Source organism: Mustela nivalis (assembly GCF_964662115.1).
Source record: "Mustela nivalis genome assembly, chromosome: 9".
Classification (NCBI taxonomy): Eukaryota; Metazoa; Chordata; class Mammalia; order Carnivora; family Mustelidae; genus Mustela; species Mustela nivalis.
In genome coordinates this window covers 83320590-83345661 of record NC_139028.1, presented here as the reverse complement: position 1 = coordinate 83345661, position 25072 = coordinate 83320590, and the positions used below count along the sequence as shown (strand labels likewise).

The 25072-nt window shown below is 35.7% G+C and overlaps 1 long non-coding RNA gene across 1 annotated transcript in view; it reads right to left on the bottom strand.

Annotated features, from left to right (window-relative positions):
- Window positions 1-25072, bottom strand: part of LOC309841217 — a 74624-nt gene that overhangs the window by 24191 nt on the left and 25361 nt on the right. Inside the window, exon 3 of the long non-coding RNA XR_014299057.1 lies at window positions 17628-17766. This is a non-coding gene — a long non-coding RNA (uncharacterized lncRNA). The remainder of the gene's footprint in view (window positions 1-17627; window positions 17767-25072) is intronic.

Below are 25072 nucleotides of genomic sequence, written 5' to 3'. Positions count from 1 at the left end.
AAACATGGCATATCTGATTAATAATATGTGTACATATTATATGTGTACAATAATATGTGTACACACACACACATATATATACACATATATACACACACACACATATGTATATATATAACTGATTATTTATTTTATATTTATAATAATTAGTGAGTGTATTTTTCATATATATATTGCCATTTGTATTTATTTTTTCACTTGAATCATCTATTTTATATTTATGTGTACGTACCTGGTATTCTCACCAAAGTTTCACTGAAAAGTTTGTTTCTGTTTTGTTGCATTAAGGAGTCAAATTATCTTATTAATATAGTGTATGAAAAATATGCATTTACTCCTGGATATTTACCCAAAGAATACAAAAACACTATTTTGAAAGTATATATGTGCCCCTCTGTTTACTGAAATATTATTTACATTAGCCAAACTATGAAAGCAGCCCAAGTGCCCATCAGTAGATGAATAGATAAAGAAGATGTGAGATATATATATATATACACACACACATAATTCAGCCATAAAAAAGAATTAATTCTTGCTATTTATAACAACATAGATGGATCTAGAGAGTATAATGCTAATGAAATAAGACAGAGAAAGACACCATATGATTTCAGTCATGTGGAATTTAAGAAACAAAACAAATTAACAAAGGAATAAAAAAGAGAGAGACAAACTGAGAAACAGATTCTTAACTATAGAGAACAAACTGATGGTTAACAGAGGGGAGGTGGACAGTGGGATGAAATAGGTGATGGGGATTAAAAAGGAGTACAGGTGGGGGCGCCTGGGTGGCTCAGTGGATTAAAAACTCTGCCTTCGGCTCAGGTCATGATCCCAGGGTCCTGAGATCAAGCCCCACATCCGGCTCTCTGCTCAGAAGGCAGCCTGCTTCCCCCTCTCTCTCTGCCTGCCTCTCTGCCTACTTGTGATATCTCTCTCTGTCAAATAAATAAATAAAATCTTAAAAAAAAAGGAGTACATTTAACATGGTGAGCACTGAGTTCTGTATAGAATTATTGAAGCACTGTATTGTATATAAGAAACTAATATAACACTGTATGTTAACTATACTGGAATTAAAATAAAAATTTTAATATTTAAAAAATTTTTATTAACATATAATGTATTATTTATTGCAGGGTTACAGGTCTGTGCATCATCAGTCTTACACCATTCACAGTACTCACCATAGCAGATACCCTCCCCATAAATATTTAATAAAGAAAAAAATGCATTTTATAAAAAAGCAAATAAACAGAAGTTCTGTTATTAATTTAATTCAAAATCACCTCTAAATTTTATAGTAAGCACTATTATTTGACTCTCATATGCATATTATTTATGATTTCCATCTCTATATTTTTTCATAGCAATGATTGTGTTTTATTTAAGGTTAAACATAAAATAATGCCATACTATGCATTAAATATAGACAATAAGGTTCTGACATTAAGATGTCCATTTTATTGTTGTTGTTGTAGTATAAAGAATGGTACAGTGAATAGAAAAGTAAAATTTCTGCTTGTGTTGTTCTGTTTCATTTACATGGTCAAGGCCAACACAAAACATCAAGGAGCAATCAAAAGAATATAATTCTTTTTTTTTTAACCTTAAATTTAAGTATAGTTAACACACAGTATTACATTAGTTTTAGGTAGAGAACATAGTGATTCAACCTGTCAATATATTGTACGATGCTCACCAAAAATGTAGGTACCATCTGTCACCATACAAAACTATCACAATATCATTGACCATGTAGAAAGCTATCCCTCCCACTCCCCTCACCCATCTTTCCATTCCCTCACCTCTTCTCTCTGGCAACCCTCAGTTTGCTTTCTGTAGTTATAAGACTGATTTTTATTTCTTTATTTATTCAGCTATTTTATTTAGATATTCAGTTATTTTATTTAGTTTATTTTGATTTGATTTTATTTTATTTTGTATATTTAGTTTATTTAGTTTATTCAGTTATTTTATTTAGATTCCACATACGAGTGAAATCATATGGTATTAAGACAATAAAACTCTTTTTTCTTAATTATTTTTATTAACATACAATGTACTATTAGCCCCAGGGGTACAGGTGTGTGAATCATCAGGCTTACATATTTCACAGCACTCACCATATCCCATACCCTCTCCAATATCCATAAGCTAACCACCTTCTCCACACCCAACTCCCCCCAGCAACCCTCAGTTTGTTTTGTGAGATTAAGAGTCACTTATGGTTTGTCTCCCTCCCGATCCCATCTTGTTTCACTTTTTCCTTCCCTACCCCCCACACCCCCACCCTGTCTCTCAAATTCCTCGTATAAGACAATAAAACTCTTAAAGCCAACTTATAGTGCTTTGGGCTCCTGCTCTCAGAGCCTAAATGAGATGGGGGTAATTTTGATAGCTTGTACAGTGTAGAATAAAAATTATAGCACCACTACTAAAATTAAAAAAAAAAAACTGTTGGATTGGTTATGAGATTCCATAATTTCAAAAGAAACTGTTGAATAAGTGGTTGGAATTAAGTAAATACGGGCACAATGGGAAATGGCTTTTGAGATAAGTATGTATGACTATAAATTGTTCTTAAATGATCTGGTTAAAATAATTTTCCTGAAAATTTCAGAAGGTGCACTGTAGTATTTCACCCCTATATAATCATCTTATAATTAGGGTGAGAGGAGAATTTCTTTCTATAATCAACCTTTGAATTCTCAATTCTTCTTCCTAGTAGTACACATGGCATACCCATCATAATCAAAAGAACGTTCAGTCTGGCTGGCTGACTTTCACTGACTTTATTGGTCTAGGGTAAACCTCATGCCTTTGATAAAAATTTACACATCATTCTCAGCCCAATACAGAAAGATTTTTCCAATGTTTATAAACTCCAAAATTATATTTCCCTGTCTCTATCCACTGTTTCCAATTAGTCCTCTTACATAATGAAAAATTGTCCCCTTTTACTTAAGAGGATTTATTTTGTTCTCCAATGTTTCTATAATGACAAGGCGCTTTTTTTTTTTTTTTGCCTATGCTCATCAGCAAAAAGAGGAATTTATATACTTCATCTTTCTGTCTTTTGCTTTTAGGAGCAGATCTAGGTTTATAGACCTGAAGTTTTACAACTTTTTATTGTCTTTTTAAGAAAAGGAATACAATACTGTGAATAAAAAATAAATATACAAATAATTATGCAAAGCGAAAAAATAAAAGCAAATGTCCTAATTTTAAAAATATGAGAACTGACAAAACTATTACAATATCCAGGAAAACATAAATAATACTTTGCCAAGAAGTTGCTTGCTAAATCTCATACTATTCACATTGATTTGTTGATGCATATACATAGGAACTTTTTCCAGGAACACTTTACTTCACTAGAGGCCATTTCATTCCATGGTAATTTTGCCAGCTTTTTGTCTGGAATCACTGGACTTCACCAGAATAAGTTGTGTCAAAGACTTTAAGATGTAATCCAACTCACTAGGATATATGAACACAGCTTCACACACACAGGAACGTGTTGCACATTGCAGGAAATACAGGATTTCTGATAAATTTGATTTCATGATATTTCCATCAATTCAAAAATATAGTATGTTTTTAATTATATATCCTTTCATGATCCTTTGTCCTGGGAGCAAACCCCATGTCAATGAAAAGTCTGCCTCTTCTCTCTCTGCTCCTCCCCACCCCCCCAACTCATGCTCTTTCTCTCTCTCTCCTCTCTCTAATAAACAGATAACATCTTTTAAAAAAATAAAAGAAAGTGTACACTCTGGATGATTATGGAATTTTTCATGTACCAGCTTTTCTCTCTGTCCATTTCAAACAGTATTTCTCTTTCTGATTTCGTATTTCCTCTGTTCAGAGCATATACTCATATCTCAAACAGACCTTTGAACCTATGCCTTTGGGTCATGACATGAAATCAGTTGACACAGTGGGCAGTGGAGTTCTAGTCCCATCTCCATGTCTCACCCCAAGCCAGACCTGTAGTTTCCCTGTGTCTTCAGTTATTTCTGTTTAAGATGAAAAGCCTAGACTAACATCAATCCTCAAGTACTAAAGTTTCTAAAAAAAAAAAAAAAAAAAAAAAATGGGAAGAGAAAGATTATTAGAGGACCAGGAAGCAAATCTTTGGCTAAATTAGATATAGTGGTACAGAGTGAAAGAAAAGAGGTAAGAAGGGGGGGAAGCATCAGAAAAAGGAAATGTATATATACACCTGAACAAAAGTTGGGGTACAGGCATGGGATCATTTGTGATGACCCAAAGATAAAGGATATCTAAAGTTATAAGATGAAAAAGGTAAAGTTAGCAGTTTCAAGGGGGAAACTAATTTTATAGCAGTGGAATAAAGCAGGTGAGAAGGCCTGGGATCTCTAACTAGATCTGACAAAAAGAATAGACAATTGAATGGCAAGATTACTTTTCATACTAGGAAGAGAGCCAAGGTCAACAAAGGTCAACAAACAAAGCATGGTATCCAAAAGATCTGATAGCAGACATAGACGAAAGCCCAGTAGCGTTACTAGCATTAAGAGATTCCATTTGTATCTAGGGAATTTTGATGAACAGTCAGAACATGAGCACACAGAAACCAAGACCAGGTTAGGTAGAGTGATTGATGCTGTAGTCCGCATGGGAAAAATCTGTCAGAAGAAAAACTGAAGTTGATAAGGTTCCAGTCTTGGGAAGAATGAATGCAAAATGCAAATGAACCCCAGTACTATATAGTTAAGTATGATCTGGAGACTGAGTCTCAAGACTCCTCTTTTTTAAACTCTAAGAAAGACACAAACCAACCAGTGACATTTTAGACATTCTTATTGAACATATTGATTATGAAGTCTGGCAGCCTGACTTTAAATTCAAAGTATGTAGTTCATTAACTGGATGACATGGGGTGAGGTACTAACTCCTTTAAGCCTGCTTTCCTCATCGTGAAACTGCGGATCGTGGGGGTGAATTGGTTATGAGGATTAGGCAAGATTACATAAGTACATAAGATACTTCACAGAAATATGTTGTTCACATGCTCTACAAATGTTATCCATCATTATTGCTAATAGTATTATTGTCATTGCTGCTGTTCTCTTAGTATTTTAGTAAAAATGTATGTAGGAGAGGGGGCTATCCTTTGTATGTGGACAGCTCCTGAGGATGAAGACACTGATTGGTAAAAAGAAAGGAATGGAGACCATAAGGAGGAACAGTACCTAGGCAAGAACCCATCTCCAGCTGTAAGGTGAGTTCAGTAGAGGACATGAAGTGGAAATATCAAAACCAAGAGCTCACATAGACCCCCTGATAGAAATTCTGTGCTTTAGAAACTGTCCTAATAGCTTCAAATACATTTACTCTTTCACGCCACCTTGGGGCATTGGCAATTCACATTTCTGGTTCATGTATTTTATAGGAAACCAAACCTCAGAGAGTTTGCAGAGCTTATAAAGGAGGAATATATGTGGTACATGGATCAAGAGATCCTATGACATCAAGGAGTTCCAGGGTCAAGGAGGAGCTAAGAGAATCAGCTGATAAGCTAGTAGGTAAGGGAAGTGCCGGAGAAAGTGTTGCAGGTTAGTATAGAAGTTTAGAGGCACTTGGCATAATCCATGTCAGTCCACACCCTGCCTCTAGCATTTATTGTCCCTGTGACTTTATTACTTATTGTCCCTCTGAGCCTCCATTTCCTTATCTATAAAATAGACCTAAAAATCATATCTCACAGGGACGTTTTGGAGATTAGAAGAGGGAATATGTACAGAGCACTCGAGAGTGCCCAAAATATAATAAATGTGAACTTCCTTACCAAATTAACTGCTGCTTTTTTATAATGACTCCTAATCTTTTGACTTTCACAGGCAAATAATATCTCCAAAATATGCTTGGAGGAAGAAAAATAAGTTGTAAGATTTTGATTTTTACAAGTAAGGACATTTTAAAGGAATTAACTTCCATCTACTGTCATTATCATTTCGTAGGACAAATGATACTGTAACACAAAGAACTTAGGAAAAGACAGTAACTCAAAATGAAAGAACATCTATTAAATGAATCAAATCAGCTGAATGGAAAACTCTGAAGTACATTGTTTTTCTTTTTCTCAGACATGTGACACCTTCATTGTAGAGCACTTTATAAGGCATAGCCCAGCAGATCTCTTGGCCATACATGTAGAAATAAAGCTTCTTCATGAAATTCCACATTTGGAACACGATGTCAAGTTCCTTGGTATCTTGGAAAACAGAAAAAGCAATAGGAGCCAGTCAGACCTTCCTCATAAAAACTTCAAAGGAGAAGAGGAGTCAAGATTGTGGAGAAGTAGCAGGCAGAAACTACTTCAGCTACCAGGAGATCAGCTAGATAGCTTATCTAAGATTGCAAACACCTGCAAATCCATCGTCATATCAAAGAGAAGAAGAACAGCAATTCTAGAAACAGAAAAACAACCACTTTCTGAAAGCATATTTTCCTGGGGTTGTTGCCACACTTTTAGTATTTTACTTGCTCCTTCATATACTCTTATCTGGACAAAATGACAAGGCAGAAAAATTCACCACAAAAAAAAAAAGAACAAGAGGCAGTACCAAAGGCTAAGGACCTAATCAATACAGACATTGGTAATATGTCAGATCTAGAGCTCAGAATGACAATTCTCAAGGTTCTAGCCAGGCTCGAAAAAGGCATGGAAGATATGAGAGAAACCCTCTCGAGAGATATAAAAGCCCTTTCTGGAGAAATAAAAGAACTAAAATCTAACCAAGTTGAAATAAAAAAAGCTATTAATGAGGTGCAATCAAAAATGGAGGCTCTCACTGCTAGGATAATTGAGGCAGAAGAAAGGATTAGCAATATAGAAGACCAAATGACAGAGAATAGAGAAGCCGAGCAAAAGAGGGACAAACAGCTACTGGACCACGAGGGGAGAATTCGAGAGATAAGTGACACCATAAGATGAAACAACATTAGAATAATTGGGATTCCAGAAGAAGAAGAAAGAGAGAGGGGAGCAGAAGGTATACTGGAGAGAATTATTGGGGAGAATTTCCCCAATATGGCAAAGGGAACAAGCATCAAAATTCAGGAGGTTCAGAGAACGCCCCTCAAAATCAATAAGAATAGGCCCTCAGCCCGTCACCTAATAGTAAAATTTACAAGTCTTACTGACAAAGAGAAAATCCTGAAAGCAGCCTGGGAAAAGAAATCTGTACATACAATGGTAAAAATATTAGATTGGCAGCTGACTTATCCACAGAGACCTGGCAGGCCAAAAAGAGCTGGCATGATATTTTCAGAGCACTAAACGAGAAAAACATGCAGCCAAGAGTACTATATCCAGCTAGACTATCATTGAAAATAGAAGGAGAGATTAAAAGCTTCCAGGACAAACAAAAACTGAAAGAATTTGCAAACACCAAACCAGCTCTACAGGAAATATTGAAAGGGGTCCTCTAAGCAAAGAGAGAGCCTACAAGTGGTAGATCAGAAAGGAACAGAGACAATATACAGTAACAGTCACCTTACAGGCAATCAGTGGCATTAAATTCATATCTCTCAATAGTTACCCTGAATGTTAATGGGCTAAATGCCCCAATCAAAAGACACAGGGTATCAGAATGGATAAAAAAACAAAACATCTATATGTTGCCTCTAAGAAACTCATTTTAAGCCCGAAGACACCTCCAGATTTAAAGTGGGGGCGGGGGGAGAATTTACCATGCTAATGGACATCAGAAGAAAGCAGGAGTGGCAATCCTTATATCAGATCAATTAGATTTTAAGCCAAAGACTATAATAAGAGATCAGGAAGGACACTATATCATACTCAAAGGGTCTGTCCAACAAGAAGATCTAACAATTTTAAATATCTATGCCTCCAACATGGGAGCAGCCAACTATGTAAACCAATTAATAACAAAATCAAAGAAACACATCAACAATAATACAATAATAGTAGGGGACTTTAACACTCCCCTCACTGAAATGGACAGATTATTGAAGCAAAAGATCAACAAGGAAATAAAGGCCTTAAACAACACACTGGACCAGATGGACATCACAGATATATTCAGAACATTTCATCCCAAAGCAATAGAATACATATTCTCTCTAGTACACATGGAACATTCTCCAGAATAGATCACATCCTCGGTCCTAAATCAGGGCTCAACTGGTATCAAAAGTTTGGGATCATTCCCTGCATATTTTCAGACCAAAATGCTCTGAAGCTAGAACTCAACCACAAGAGGAAGTTTGGAAAGAACCCAAATACATGGAGACTAAACAGCATCCTTCTAAAGAATGAATGGGTCAACCGGGAAATTAAAGAAGAATTGAAAAAATCATGGAAACAAATGATAATGAAAATATAACGGTTCAAAATCTGTGGGACACAACAAAGACAGTCCTGAGAGGAAAATATATAGCGGACAAGCCTTTCTCAAGAAACAAGAAAGGTTTCAGGTACACAACCTAACCCTACACCTAAAGGAGCTGGAGAAAGAACAAAAAAGAAACCTAAGCCCAGCAGGAGAAGAGAAATCATAAAGATCAGAGCAGAAATCAATGAAATAGAAACCAAAAAAACAATAGAACAAATCAATGAAACTAGGAGCTGGTTCTTTGAAAGAATTAATAAAATTGATAAACCCCTGGCCAGACTTATCAAAAAGAAAAGAGAAAGGACCCAAATAAATAAAATCATGAAGGAAAGAGGAGAGATCACAACTAACACCAAAGAAATACAAACTATAATAAGAACATACTATGAGCAACTCTACACCAACAAATTTGACAATCTGGAAGAAATGGATGCATTACTAGAAACATATAAACTACCACAACTGAACCAGGAAGAAATAGAAAGCCTGAACAGACCCATAACCAGTAAGGAGATTGAAACAGTCATTAAAAATCTCCAAACAAACAAAAGCCCAGGGACAGACGGCTTCCTGGGGGAATTCTACCAAACATTTAAAGAAGAACTAATTCCTATTCTCCTGAAACTGTTCCAAAAAATAGAAATGGAAGGAAAATTTCCAAACTCCTTTTATGAGGCCAGCATCACCTTGATCCCAAAACCAGACAAGGATCCCATCAAAAAAGAGAGCTATAGACCAATATCCTTGATGAACACAGATGTGAAAATTCTCACCAAAATACTAGCCAATAGGATTCAACAGTACATTAAAAGGATTATTCACCACGACCAAGTGGGATTTATTCCAGGGCTCCAAGGTTGGTTCAACATCCGCAAATCAGTTAATGTGATACAACACATCAATAAAAGAAAGAACAACCATATGATACTCTCAACAGATGCTGAAAAAGAATTTGACAAAGTACAGCATCCCTTCCTGATCAAAACTCTTCAAAGTGTAGGGATAGAGGGCACATACCTCAATATCATCAAAGCCATCTATGAAAAATCCACCGCAAATATAATTCTCAATGGAGAAAAACTGAAAGCTTTTCTTCTAAGGTCAGGAACAGGGTAGGGATGTCCATTATCACCACTGCTATTCAACATAGTACTAGAAGTCCTAGCCTCAGCAATCAGACAACAAAAGGAAATTAAAGGCATCCAAAATGGCAAAGAAGAAGTCAAATTATCACTCTTCGCAGATGATATGATACTATATGTGGAAAACCCAAAAGACTCCACTCCAAAACTACTAGAACTTGTACAGGAATTCAGTAAAGTGTGAGGATATAAAATCAATGCACAGAAATGAGTTGCATTTCTCTATACCAACAACAAGACAGAAGAAAGAGAAATTAAGGAGTCAATCCCATTAACAATTTCACCCCAAACCATAAGATACCTAGGAATAAACCTCACCGAATATTCTAAGAATCTATACTCAGAAAACTATAAAGTACTCATGAAAGAAATTGAGGAAGACACAAAGAAATGGAAAAATGTTCCATGCTCCTGGATTGGAAGAATAAATATTGTGAAAATGTCTATGCTACCTAAATCAATCTACACATTTAATGCAATTCCTGTCAAAGTACCATCCATCTTTTTCAAAGAAATGGAACAAATAATTCTAAAATTTATATGGAACCAGAAAAGACCTCGAATAGCCAAAGGGATACTGAAAAAGAAAGCCAAAGTTGGTGGCATCACAATTCCAGACTTCAAACTCTATTACAAAGCTGTCATCATCAAGACAGCATGGTACTGGCACAAAAACAGACACATAGATCAATGGAACAGAATAGAGAGCCCAGAAATAGACCCTCAACTCTACAGTCAACTAATCTTCGACAAAGCAGGAAAGAATGTCCAATGGAAAAAAGACAGCCTCTTCAATAAATGGTGCGGGAAAATTGGAAAGCCACATGCAGAAAAATGAAATTGGACCATTTCCTTACACCACACACAAAAATAGACTCAAAATGGATGAAGGACCTCAATGTGCGAAAGGAATCCATCAAAATCCTTGAGGACAACACAGGCAGCAACTTCTTCGACCTCAGCTGCAGCAACATCTTCCTAGGAACAACGCCAAAGGCAAGGGAAGCAAGGGCAAAAATGAACTATTGGGATTTCATCAAGATCCAAAGCTTTTGCACAGCAAAGGAAACACTTAACAAAATCAAAAGACAACTGACAGAATGGGAGAAGATATTTGCAAACAACATATCAGATAAAGGACTAGTGTCCAGAATCTATAAAGAACTTAGCAAACTCACACCCAAAGAACAAATAATCCAATCAAGAAATGGGCAGAGGACATGAACAGACATTTCTGCAAAGAAGACATCCAGATGACCAACAGACACATGAAAAAGTGCTCCATATCACTCGGCATCAGGGAAATACTAATCATCCAAATCAAAACCACAATGAGGTATCACCTCACATCAGTCAGAATGGCTAAAATCAACAAGTCAGGAAATGACAGATGCTGGCGAGTATGCAGAGAAAGGGGAACCCTCCTACACTGTTGGTGGGAATGCAAGCTGGTGCAACCACTCTGGAAAACAGCATGGAGGTTCCTCAAGATGTTGAAAATAGAACTGCCCTATGACCCCGCAATTGCACTACTGGGTATTTACCCTAAAGATACAAATGTAGTGATCCAAAGGGGCACATGCACCCAAATGTTTATAGCAGCAATGTCCACAATAGCCAAACTATGGAAAGAACCTAGATGTCCATCAACAGATGAATGAATCACGAAGATGTGGTATATATACACAATGGAATACTATGCAGCCATCAAAAGAAATTAAATCTTGCCATTTGTGACCACATGGATGGAACTAGAGCGTATCATGCTTAGCGAAATAAGTCAAGCGGAGAAAGACAACTATCATATGATCTCCCTGATATGAGGAAGTGGTGATGCAACATGGGGGCTTAAGTGGGTACGAGAAGAATAAGTGAAACAAGATGGGATTAGGAGGGAGACAAACCATAAGTGACTCTTAATCTCACAAAACAAACTGAGGGTTTCTGGGGGGAGGGGGTTTGGGAGAAGGGGTGTGATGTTATGGACTTTGGGGAGGGTATGTGCTTTGGTGAGTGCTGTGAAGTGTGTAAACCTGGCGATTCACAGACCTGCACCCCTGGGAATAAAAATATATGTTTATAAAAAATTAAAAAAAAAAACTTCAAAGGATCCAGTTGTGAGGTAAGAAATTTGAGGCCCCAGTATATTAGGAAGAGTTAAAAAGTGTCCATCTAAATGTGGTGTAATTTTGGATGTCACTGTGCTCATAAACACTGGACCGTATTACTGCCGAAAAAGACTAGAAGTCAGCATTTGGAAAGCCAAATTCCTAAGAAGAATTGGATTGTTTCTTATAGATACCATATGAGAGACTCTTTAGATGAGCCTCATAGAACATATTCAATAAGAGAAGAATGCAAATGTATTTTAGAGAGATGCACTTAGATCTCTGAGTGGGAGTATGACTTTTTAAAGCATAATTGCTCTGTCGTTTGACTTTACAAAGGGGATAGGGACACAGGACATAATAGCGCTCCTTTTCTAGTGTATCCTATAACTAGCTTGGGAACATTCCAAAGTTGCCTTGAATTGTTTATGTTGAGAGACAAATGTCTAGGGAGCGATAGTTCCAAGCACTAAATGATACCACAGTTAAGCAGAGAATGTAACTTAGCAAAGTAAAGTGAAAAGCTGCAACCATACGCTATTCCAATGACAAAAATATTAACTCAGTGAACGGTCACTTTGTAAACCATGTTTTCTTTCCTTCCCAAATGTTGCTAAAATCCTGCCTGCCAATATTGTATAGGACAACTTCTCATCCTTCCTTATTTCACAGTGGAAACAAAGGCACAAAATGATGTTTGCCAATCTCAGTAACTATTAGTGTTATCAGTTTACCTGCTATTTCAATACTGTGATGCATAACTTTTAAAATTATGTCAGGAATGAATAGTACATATCTGATAGTGTCAGTTAAATATGAGACAGTAAGTCCTTACAACCAGTTTAAATATAAAGTAGTGTAGTATTAGATATGCTTTAATCCTCTTCCAAAAATATTTGGAAACAGGTCATGAAAGTGCATTAGGTGGTCCCATCTTACAGGCAAATCAAAACTCAGATGATAATTAATTAAATCATTCAAAAACATTTATTGATTTTCTATTCTATGCTGAGTCGGGACTGTGGAGTCACACAATTAAAAACAAAGCATAGTTTCAGCTCTCAGGGATAATTGCATTGTACATTATTTAACAGAAATATGCAGGAGGACATCAATTAGGATCAATGCATGACCAGACAATTACAGATAGAGAGAAGGGGGATCATAAGCCACGTCAGAATGGATGGGTAATCAGGAAAGTCTTTTATGAAATGATGTCTTGGCTGGGCACAGTATGGGACAGGGAAATTTGCATATTCTGTTACAGGTAGGAGGCACAAAAGTGCAAAGCCTCCAAGAAAAGAAAGAATGGTACTTTCAGAAAACAAAACAAACAAAAAACACCCCAGCCATTTCAGTATTCACTGGGGGAAGAACGTATGAGTGGGGTTGTAAGAATAGAGTGGATAGGTAGGTAGATGCTGGATCATGAAAGACTAAGGAGTTACTTGAATTCTCTTCTGAGGATAATGGGTGCTTGCTTCCCATGCCGTTGGTCCCATCTGAGCATCAGTCTCAGAAGGCTAAATTTATACTTGGAAGAAAATATGAGGGATATTATTTTTCAAAGGGTTGGTTAGGCTTAGAGAACAGTTATAAGACTAATTTAGATAAAGGTCTCAGAAAGACAGCAGAAGGCCAAGCTACTAGGAACAAAGGTGTCCAATAACTCATTCCTGGCATCCAGCAAAAGCTAATATAATTTGATATGTGTCTTAGTTTATTCAGGCTGCTATCACAAAATACCAGTGGCTGCATAGCTCCTAAACAATGAAAATTTAATTCTGACAGTTCTGGAACTCTAAGATCAAGGTGCTAGAAAGGTCACATCCTGGTGAGAGCTCTATTCCTGGTTCTCAGCCAAGGTCTTCTCATTGTGTCCTCACGTAATGAAAGGGGACTAGGAAGGCTTGGGTTCTCTCTTAGAAGAACACTAATCGCATTCATGAAGACTCTACCCTCAAGACCTAAGTACCTCCCAATGGCCCTATGTCCTAATAATATTACCTAAGAATTAGGATTTTATCACATGGATTTTGGGGGAACACAAATATTCAAACCACGGCAATACGTTATGTTGGCAACTGTACCCATTATTTCTTGCATCAGTAATCCTTAGCAAACTTCAGTAGCATAATGCATGATGGAAGGTAAAGGTGGTTAAGAGAAAGTGACTGTGTCTGATTAGGGTGAGCCTGGGCTGAGGAAACAGAGCAGCTTAGGTAAAAGTAGGTGACAGCAGAGCAAGAGTGACCAAGAAAAGGAGCTTAAGAACCTTGGAAATATTAATGGGAGATAGTTGAGATTCAGGTATGAGATTGTGGAACATTTTGTTTTGGTTGTTTTGTTTGTTTGCTTGCTTGCTTGCTTGGTATGGGCAACAGAGAGCAAGTAAAATGATGTGAACAAAACTAAATTTCAGAACGATGAGTCTGACTATCACGTAGAGGATGGATTGAAAGGGAAAAATTTAGAGAATGGGCAGAGAGTTCAGAGGCAATTACAAGAATCACAGAGAAAAGTTTCGACAAATTTTTAAGAGAAAAACCAGTTTAAGAAGAAAAGGTAGGAGAAATATAGAGAAAGAATTTCCAGCACTTGAAGTTTATCTGTAGGAGGCACAAGTGATGGAAGGTTGAAATCAAGAATTTAGGATACTGATTTTGATGTGGACCTGATGATAAAGGGATAACGAGTCCTCTTTTGGATGAATTGACTTTCAAATGTCAGTTGGAAATCCAGAAAATGAACACACACGCCAACGATGATGGAGTTTTAGACAGGTTAAGGTGGGGCATATTAGACCTATTGAAAGAATGAAATGGTTCATCTAATGGAGAATGGTGAACCAATGTGGCACTGCAGGAAGAGTAGGGTCTGTTTGGGAAAGTAGATCCCAATGGAGGAGAATGCACAAGATATAAATAAGACAAGACCAACCAATCTCTTCCTAATTAGAGCCAACAGAACATGTTATGCAATGCTGAGTGATGAAGCCCGATTCCAAAGAAATATACTTCTCCGTGGAAATTCACATTTCATGACTTGTACAGCTTGGCATCATTGAATTTTACTAGGAATTGATAACTATTACATAATGACTGACTTGAAATAGAGGAAGAAGGGGAAAGAAAAATAAGGGGAGGGGTAAGGAAAGAAGAGAAGACAGAAAAGCTAACATTCTCCTTTCTAGGCACAAAATGAGTTAAAGATTCCCTGATGCCCTTATGGCAGAAAAGGAGCAAGGCTCAGTATTTCCACATTTTTAAAGCTCTTCCCAGCTTCCCTGTGCTGCTTGTGTAGGAGTACTAAACTTGCTTAGAAGGCAAACATGTCAGATAGTTTTTAAATCTTAAGAAATATCTTTATATATATCACCCTAGGGCCTCCCTTCACATGGCAAGATTAATAATGTCTTGAATATGCTTCCTTAGTATGTATGATTCAGCTTGAATTCCACCCAGACTTTTCCTGCTCGCCTTTCCCCTTCATTTCACACAAGAAGAAACAAATGGTCAATGAAGCAAAGGTCGTACCTCAAGGCTGCACAGAGAGTGAGCCAGTGGTTGAAACAATCTTTAGCCCCCCCTTCCTACTTTCTGCCTACATGATTCCTAAGGTTAGGATTTTCAGCTGTGCTCTAGAATGATGAACTGAAAATATCTCACTGTGAGACCACTGATCACAAACCTCTCTGATCAAAGCAATAAGGACTCTGGGCCATAAAAATAAAATATATTTACAAAGTGCGGGGCACCTGGGTAGCTCAGTGGGTTAAAGCCTCTGCCTTCAGCTCAGGTCATGATCCCTGAGTCCTGGGATGCAGCCCCACATCAGGCTCTCTGCTCAGCAGGGAGCCTGTTTCCCTTCCTCTCTCTGTCTGCCTCTCTGCCTACTTGTGATCTCTGTCAAATAAATAAATACAATCTTTTAAAAAAAATATTTACAAAGTACATGTGGAATAGGACATATTGTTTTCAATTGAATTAACCTATTCTTGATTTAAACAAACAAAAAATGATCTTGGAGATTAATTTCAGTGAACCTAACTCTGAAGTTTATACTCTTCCCACACCTGCGTGATGAGGCACTTGCCGTTCATCATGATGGGACTGAACTTGGTGAACACTGTATAAATTGGTGACTGCATTGCTTTTCAAAAAGACCATGTTGCTAAGGTTTTCTTATCTTACAAGCCTTCTCAAGTATTTAATAATATTGTGGCTTAGAGATTTAGATTTTCTTTGAAAGAACTCAGACGTCCAATGAGTATGCAATTTGAGAGGAAGTGTGATGGTTAATTATTTTCCTGAGTTTATTGAAGGTTAAAGGTAGAAAATTCTCACTTTGTTATGACCTCTATGGCTTTTATTTACTATATCCTTACCCTTACTACCTATCCACATGAATAGATGATAGTAGGAACATATTACATTAATATACTGATAAATTATCATGTTGAAGTGTTGCAGTAACGGCACCAATGACTCACTCTTCTCTTTATCCATGCTCTTGTGTAGTTCCCCAGCCACACTGGTCCTGGGCTTGGTCAGATGACTTCCTGCAGCTAATGGGATATCAGCAAGCATGACATAAACAGAGGCTTGAAGAGCATTTGCACCTTGGGGCATACCCCTCTGAGAATGCTGTCAACATAAGAAAAAGCCAGGCTAGGACAAAATTGTTGGAGACGAATGGCCCAGCCTACTGACCATCTTTTTTTTCATCTAGCCAACCAAATTGTTAGATTCTACAACCACATTAGTGACACAAGCACACTGCCAAGCAGAACAGCAGAATTTTGAGTAAACTAAGCTACTAAGTTTTGGGGTGATTTGTTAGACTAGCTTATTGTTACAATAATATAGTCCTATATGGCTGTACTATATTATTCTTGTTTTTTTTTTTAACTTCTTCACTGTAAAGGGGTAAAACATATTCTTTACAATAAGAACTATATATTTCTTAAACATAAATATATTTTATGGTAATATGTTAATATTAATAATAACATTAATTTTCATTTTCCCACCACCAATAATCTCTAACTTATTTCAATTTATTTGCATTATGTACTGTACTATTTACTTTACTTGGCTATGTCTAGCAAAGTGCAGTTAATGTGATTTGATGTGTATTTTCCCTGGAATAGATTGTATGTTTCAAATGAAAACATCACACCATGCTAATATTCATTTTTTCTTAAAATGCAGATCCACCAAATGTAAATGGAAACATTTGCAAACATCTTAGTTGAAAGTCTTGATTCTACACCATTAAAATTTCTTTTCTTGGATTTTTCCTTATCTGCTTGATATTTTAAGAATTCTAGAAGACAAAGTCAGTATTACAATAATGACAATAGAACTTGTTTGCAAAATATTCCACATCCAATAGACTGTACTGGGACTACTATGAGGACTCCATAAATAATACATTGTATGTTAAAAAGAGAGAGAACAAATTAATATTTAATAGTTTATGGCATATTTTAATATAATGTATCCAAAGTTATCAGTGCATGCTGTGCCTATAAATGACAGAAATTACAGAAAAGCCAAAACTATGCTCTATTTCCAACTCTTAACTCTTTAATAGATGCTATACATCATGAAAGTTTCCTAAGTACTCTGGTTTCTCTCCTTTTGATCCTGTTTCTTTTTTATTTATATACATAAAGACTAAGTAGGGTAAGCAAGGATGAGAGATGAGGCTCATATTACTTTGTTTCACCATCTTCCTTAGTAGGTGTCCAGTAATTCTTAGGAAAACAATTGAAGAGCTTAATGTGTTTAGGGGATTATTTGGGAGTCAAATTCATCACTTCATCTCTGTCACACAACAGCAGGTTGTACTTAGGGAAACCTTTTCTGACAGTAAGGGCTCGGTTAATTGAGACTATTGATTTTCTAAAATCCCCAGATAATATGACAACCGACTCAACACTAATACCTATTACTCTTTAATTTCTTACATTTCCTTACTCAGATTTGGTCCAAGTGAATTTAGAATGTCATCAGTGTTGATCCCTGAATCTGCAGAAGTTCTTCTTTTCCTCTTACATGAATGTTTCAAGATGAAAGTGTGAATATTCAGCACATAATGGAAATAATGGGGCCATTCCTAGAGAGAATGATTAATTTACTCTTTCAGCATCCATCGAGTGCCTGTTATGTGTACTATGGCAGGTGCTAATAATGAACAAATATAAAATATAGCCTCTGCATAAAAGAAGTTTATATTCAGGCATGGCTAGTCATTGCAAGGTAGTGTAATTACACTATAATGAAGAATTACATAGAACTGTAGGGGCATATTGGAGAGACAGTTATCTACCACATCAGTAACCCATGAGTTGCATAGGACAGGCCCAAAAGTCATCCTACTTTGAGAAGTCTAAGATAAATAAAAATGAAAATACGATTTTTAGTTGAGAAACAAAGCATATCTTTTAACGGAACAGTTAAGGAAACTTGAAAACTGAAGAAATACAAAGTCAGGAGTGTAAGCTGTATGAGGTTGGGAATCACAATTGGTACACTTAGACCTTGGTACATTCCCTGGCACATAGTAGGTTAATGTAATATTTTACATTAAAGAGAGAGAATTAATGAATAAAATATATTAAAATGTTCCTATTAATGTCTCATCCCATGAAGTAGAAGTGTGTAGACTACACACTTATCATTGTTGTTACTTACACCTATTCTTTATAGAATGCTAGTATTCTATGGTTCTTTATATACAGTAATTATAGACAACATTCTTAAATGCTTATTATATAGGTTTTAAATAATTTGTTATATCCTAATTACAAGTGTATGAGGAAGGACCAACATTATATATGGTACACCAAGTCCTCAGGAAGTTAAATAGTTGCCAAACCTCTCATATCCAGGGTACATCAGAACTGGCCTACAAACCAATGACTGATTTGGAGACCCATTGCCTTTCTGCTAAACCAGAATTCTTCCACAGAAAGAAGTAACTTAGTTTTACCTATATGTTATTTTAGTAGCCTGTAAATGTGAAGGTTATTATCATTGCCTGAGAACAACGCTTAAGAGATCAGAAGTTAGAAATGAAAAAGAAAGAAAGAAAGAAAGAAAGAAAGAAAGAAAGAAAGAAAGAAAGAAAGAAAGAAGCTCATACCTTTCCTAGCTATATGACATAGCACTTAGTCCTAAAACAGGAAAGAGCTCTTTTGCATCAAGGGCCGAACACAAGAAGTAACACTGTATCTTACTTTGCAGAAAATAACCTTTCAAGAACAAATGTATCTTCATGAATATATGTACTCTTTCACAAATAAATTCACCTCTCAGTTGTTTTTCCTAAGTTAACAAATTGAATAAGTGCTATGCATTCTAGAGAGACTGAAAGCCATACATTGAAGCCAACTTTGTTCTGTTTGGATACATTTTAAAGTCAGCAAATATATATTTGCAAGAATATATTTAAGCAAGAATCAAGTCAACAAAGTAAAATTGGTATTGAAGAGTCTTGAAAAATGGGAGGAAGCTGGTGTTGCTAGGAGCGGGAACTATGTGCTGATTCATAGGAGCAACCACAGAAGATATGGCTAGCTTCCTAGACCAGCCTAAAAAAAATCAAATTTGTCATTACATATCAGATAAATAAATTGTATTTTTTTTAATTTTTTATTTTTTATAAACATAAATTGTATTTTTACATAAAAATGTATTCAGATTTTCATATTAGAATGCCCATTACCCAAAATTTCTGAATTTCCCTGTAACTTCATTCTATCTGTGAAACAGTTACATTAGCAAAACTCCCTGGAGTTTTCCAGGCCAGCAAAACTGGCCTGGAGCTGGTTGGAGGGATGGGAAAGAGGAAAGAGATGAGGAAAGGGGAGCAGAAGAAGGAAAAGTAATGCAGGAGAAGGAGGGTACTATTTTGAGTCAAGCTATGAAGATTTAGTTTTGAGCTTGCCCAAAGGACATAGAACTTAATGATGAAAATAATCAAAATCAGGTTTGGAAAATAACCTTTGGATAGGGATTACTCACGAATAATTTAAAACCAGTGTGCAAAAATACAAATTTGCATCCATTGACACATATACACATACAAGTACTTTTGTTCACTAAAATAAAACAAAATAAAATAAAATAAAATAAAATGAAATAAAAGCAATAGAGGACATGTAAATGCCATCTTACATATCCTAAATTATTAAAAAGTTAACTTTGTCTTCTGCCATCCTTTCCTACTTGTCCTCAAGTTGTATTGTTGAACTAGAAGTCCAATGCACTACAGAGCCACCTCAAATTGTATCTTTGAATGAAGAATCAGAAGCACCAAGATTATATATGAAGAGAAACAATATCTGTAGGAGAGCAAACTGGATAGACTATATCGCCTGGTGAAATGGGTTAATCCAGAGACAAAATTTGTTTTTTAATTGTATATATTTAAACTCTATGATTTGATATACGTATACACAGTGAAAGGATTTCTACATCAAGCTAATTAACATATTCATTTTCTCACATAGTGATTTTTGTGTGTATGTGTGGTAAGAGCATCTGAAAGCTATTCTCTTAGAAAATCCCTGGTATTCAATACAGTATTATTGACCATAGTTATTATTATTATAGACCATAGCTTAGATCTCTGTACTTTTTTCATTCTATATAGCTGCATCTCTGTTCCCTTTGGGCATCTACCCATCTCTACTCCTAGTTTATTTTAGTTAGCATAGTGTCCTCCAGTCCCACCCATGCTGTTACTAATGGGAGGTTCTCTTTCTTGGAGACAAAAATATTTTTAAGTGACAGCTTTCATGAAAAAATGACAGTTGCCTTCATACAATTTACAGTACAAGGGCATCCAGAATAAAAGGAAACTTAGTTTCCTGATCTGAGGAAAAAATCAACTACACTGCTTTAAGAATTTAGAAAACTGTCTTATCTCACCTGTTTATAGTTATTATCATTGCTGCTGGTTTTGATGTTATGTAGACTATTGTTGTCTCCTTGTTATTTATAGAAAAACTGATAAAACCCAAAAGACCTGGACACTTCTCTGTGGGAACATCGGAAAGAGACACAGTTGGTGATTGTACGTCCCTTTGCAGTGCTTTAATCTGGGCAAATGGGAAGTTATATTTTAAGGATATATACTGTAACTCAATAATTTTAGGAAGAGACAAAGAAAGTCTTTTTATAATGATAAAAGAATCAATTCACTAAGATGATACAATAATTATAAATATATATGCACCCAGCATTGGGGCACAGCATTTATTAAGCAAATCTGGACAGAAGTGAAGAAGAAAGAGATAGCAATGCAATAGTAGTAAGAAACTTCAATACCCTACTCTCAACAAGATGTATCATCCAGATAGAAAATCAATAAATACTTGGAAAAAATATTCATAAACCATATATCTGATATGGATTAATATCTAAAATACAGAAGAAATTCATGACTCAATAGTAAAAAAAAAAAAAAAAGGATAATCCAAGTTAAACATCAGTAAATGAAATGAATAGACTTTTCTTCCAAGAAGTATATGAAAGGGTTCTCAACATTAATAATCATCAGGGAATTGAAATCAAAACTACCTAATACCTCTTAGGATGGCTATTATCAAAAAGAGTAGATAACAAATGTTCGTGAGGATTTTGGGAAAAGAGAACCCATACTCTTTGTTGCCAGGAGTGTAAATTGGTGCAACCATATAGAAAACAGTATTCCTTGAGAAATCAAAAATAGAACTACCAAGAAATCCAGCAACCCCACCTCTGGGTAATATGTTGGATAGATATTTGCACATTAATGTTCACTACAGCATTATTCACAATGACCAAGTTACAGAAATAACCTAAATAAACTCATAAACACAGAATGGTTATTGTCAGTGGTTTAGGGAATTGAGGAGATGTTAGTCAGAGGGTATAACTTCTAGTTATAGGATAAATAAGTTCTGAGGTTTTAATACCTCATAGTAGTAAATGATATTATATATTTTTAAAGATTTTATTTATTTATTTGATAATTGGAGATCACAAGTAGACGGAGAAGCAGGCAGAGAGAGAGAGGGAGGAAGCAGGCTCCCTGCTGAACATAGCGCCTGATGTAGGGCTCCATCCCAGAACCCTGGGATCATGACCTGAACTGAAGGCAGAGACTTTAACCTACTGAGCCACCCAGGCGCCCAAATACTACTATATTTTTAAAAAGATTTATTTTTAAGTAATCTCTATACCCAAGTGAGGCTCAAACTCACAACCCCAACATCAAGAGTTATATGCTATGGGTGTGGTGAAAAAATAATGAATACTGTTTTTCTGAAAATAAATAAATTAACTTAATTAAAAAAAAAAAAAAGAGTTACACGCTGCACCACCTGAACCAGCCAGGAACCCCAGTAGTACTGTGTTTTATACCTGAAATTTGCTAAGACATTAGATCTCTAGCATTGTCACCGAAGTGAGGGAGATATAGAACTATATGAGTGGTAGACATGTTAATTAACTTGATTTTGGTAATCATTTCATAATGTGTATATATACCAAATCATCACATTGTATACTTCAAGTATACATAATTTTGTCAATTGTACTGCAATAAAGCTAGAAAAATGAATAAATATATAAGCCATGATTCTATAAATTGCTCATTATTTAATCGTGAACACTCACTCATTCAGTGAGCTCCACCTAGCAATACCTATTTGGAAGATTAAAAGAACATATCTATGCTATATGCACATGGTAGTTGTAGAATACATGTTAATTCTTTGCCTTCAAGAGATACATTAGTAAATTTATTCCATTTTCCATTTTTTTCATAAAATAATAACCACTCAATTCATAAAAATAGGGTAAATTATGATTTAAACTTAATGGTCATATTTATTACTGCATTTTGCTTGAGAAGCCTCATTTGCCCACATACCCTTGCTGGTAAATTTGTAGTAACTCTGCAACTGACTTAAGATTTCACTGGAAGTTTTGTTTCAGTGAGAATACATTGAGCTCATTGTATAGTTCAGAAAATATAATAATATAATTTCTTCCTAGCATTATACGAGTGCAAGAGTGAGTTCAGTACTTTCCCCAAACCGAATTGCACAACATTTGCAACATGACACACCATGAGAAACATCTTTCGATGATAAATGCAAGTGTGCCACACTATATTCTGCTTAAGAACCCATTCCTTTACAACATGTTTTGACTGTCTGTTAATAAACACTGTATATATTGATCTAAATGTATGTGTGAGTGTGTGTACTTGTGTGTGCGTGTCTGTCCCAGTTTACTAAAGTGGGGACAAGAGCTCCTATCTTCCATTTTTCTGAAAGCCGATTGGAAACATCATTCCTCTTGATCATATCCATTCCTGTGATGACTTCCAATTAGTAATGTTAATGACGTTTAATGCTGTCATAGATTTGCAAACAGATTTTTAGCAAGGTGAATCTAATATTCAGGAAATGAGTTCTTCTGTGATTGATCTGTACAAAACAAACACCAACAAACGTAAAAACCACCTCTCTAGTGTACTGATTGAAATTTTACCTAGGGTGAAGATAGCATTCACAGAGGTCAATTAAGTTTCCTTACCTGAATTTCCTTTGAGAAAGGAATCTTGAATGGAAGACTAATTTGGTCCAGGAAGACAAAGAGGAATTTAGTGTTTAAGTGGCTTAACACCCTTTTTATAGAACACTCATGAATTAAGAAAATATAAGTGAATTCAAAATTTAATATTAAATTCTAATACAGTATTTTAAGTTTTAGCAAGATTGGAGAAGTAACTTTTATTAAGTTAATTAATAATGAGATTATTGATAGGATTTTCCACACTCTGCTGTTTTTAGATTATTTTTACCGTCATCCACCATATGATGGAGTTATCCATATTCTGAACACAAAATAATTTATTCAAAATCATCTGGAGGACCCAAAACCAGGACAGTTTTAATTCAGATTCTGTTTTTGTAAGCCTTTCGCATTGCCCAGACAAAATGATTATCTATGATCAAGTTCTCCTTTCAAGCAATAATCATATTTATTATTTGCTTAGCACTAAATTGCTTATAAATCATTTGACTATTTCATTTTATCAGAAAAGATTATTGGATTCATCTAAAACAGAGAAAATTGTAGAAGTGAAAGAGCAGGACTTAAGATTTTAAGACACGGCTCTATCTGATGCGTTCGCCAATCCAGAGTATCCACTCTAAATTCACTGATAAATTTTTCAAATCTTAGCCCCAACACAAGAATCAAGTTTGATCTTAGTTCAAGGGGACAGTCAAATGAAGAAATAGAGAAGGAGCTTTGGGGCTGATAGAAGCATCTGTCTCTAGCTCATTGAACAGGGCCCACAGAAACCCAAGAAAGAATGCAGATTATTTGAAAAGGACAGCAGGTGTGGCTTCTAAGTTCCAACAATCACCAGGAAGTTTCATTTAAATTCATATGCCAAGGTCTGAAAGATTTTTCTCCTAATAAGCAATCACTTGACAATGAAGCAAAGTAGCTTAAGTTGAAATTTTGCTGGAATTCAATACTTGATATTGCCTAACAGATTGGTGAGAATTGCTAAAAGCTTGAGGTAACAAAGAATATTGAATTTTTTAGTATATCACAGCCTCAAGTTCTTTCTGGTTGTCATTTAAAAGTCTGAAAAGAGTGAAGTCAATTTTTACTGTTTCATAGCAAATAATAATGACTTAGTGATTAAAATTTGTGGTGTCTCAGAGATTCATATTTTCTCAATTGAGGGTCTATGAATCCAATGCTTTGGTTAAAAATAGGTGATTATAAAAAATAAGCTATGAAAAAATCAATGACAGTAAAGTCTATAAAATAGTTTTTATGATCAAGAGCATAAAAGAGTATAGAATTTGCTTCTATAACATAAAAGAGTGTAGAAAGAACATAGTTTGATTTCTGGTAAAATTTCTATTCATGTTCTCCTGGTATGTTAGGCTCTTGGACCTAATTCCAACTGTGTAGAAAGAGGTGTGTTCCCCAGGCCAATAACAAGCAGTTCTCAGTAAATAGGCAGAGTGTCTGAAAATTCAATTAAGTTTTAGTTTCATGAGACTCCTCCTCACCAGCACCACACATGCCAGTCACATGTTTGTTACCTATGCTTCTGACCAACTAGCTGCCAATGGGAGGGCCCTACAGTCCCCTTCATCTCAGAATGTCAGTGGCAAGTCCTGGTTTTTGTTATCTGTACCTGTACCTCTGCACCTTGGGTACAATTAATTTGCTGGAGTGGAAACACAGAGAAACATCTTACTTACTAGTTTACCTACTTACTTAATTACTTACATGTTTACTGTAAAAGGATATAATGCAAACCATCAAAATGGAAGAGATGCATTAGGCAAGGTATGAGGAAAGGGTACAGAGCTTCCATCCTTTCTCCAAGCCAC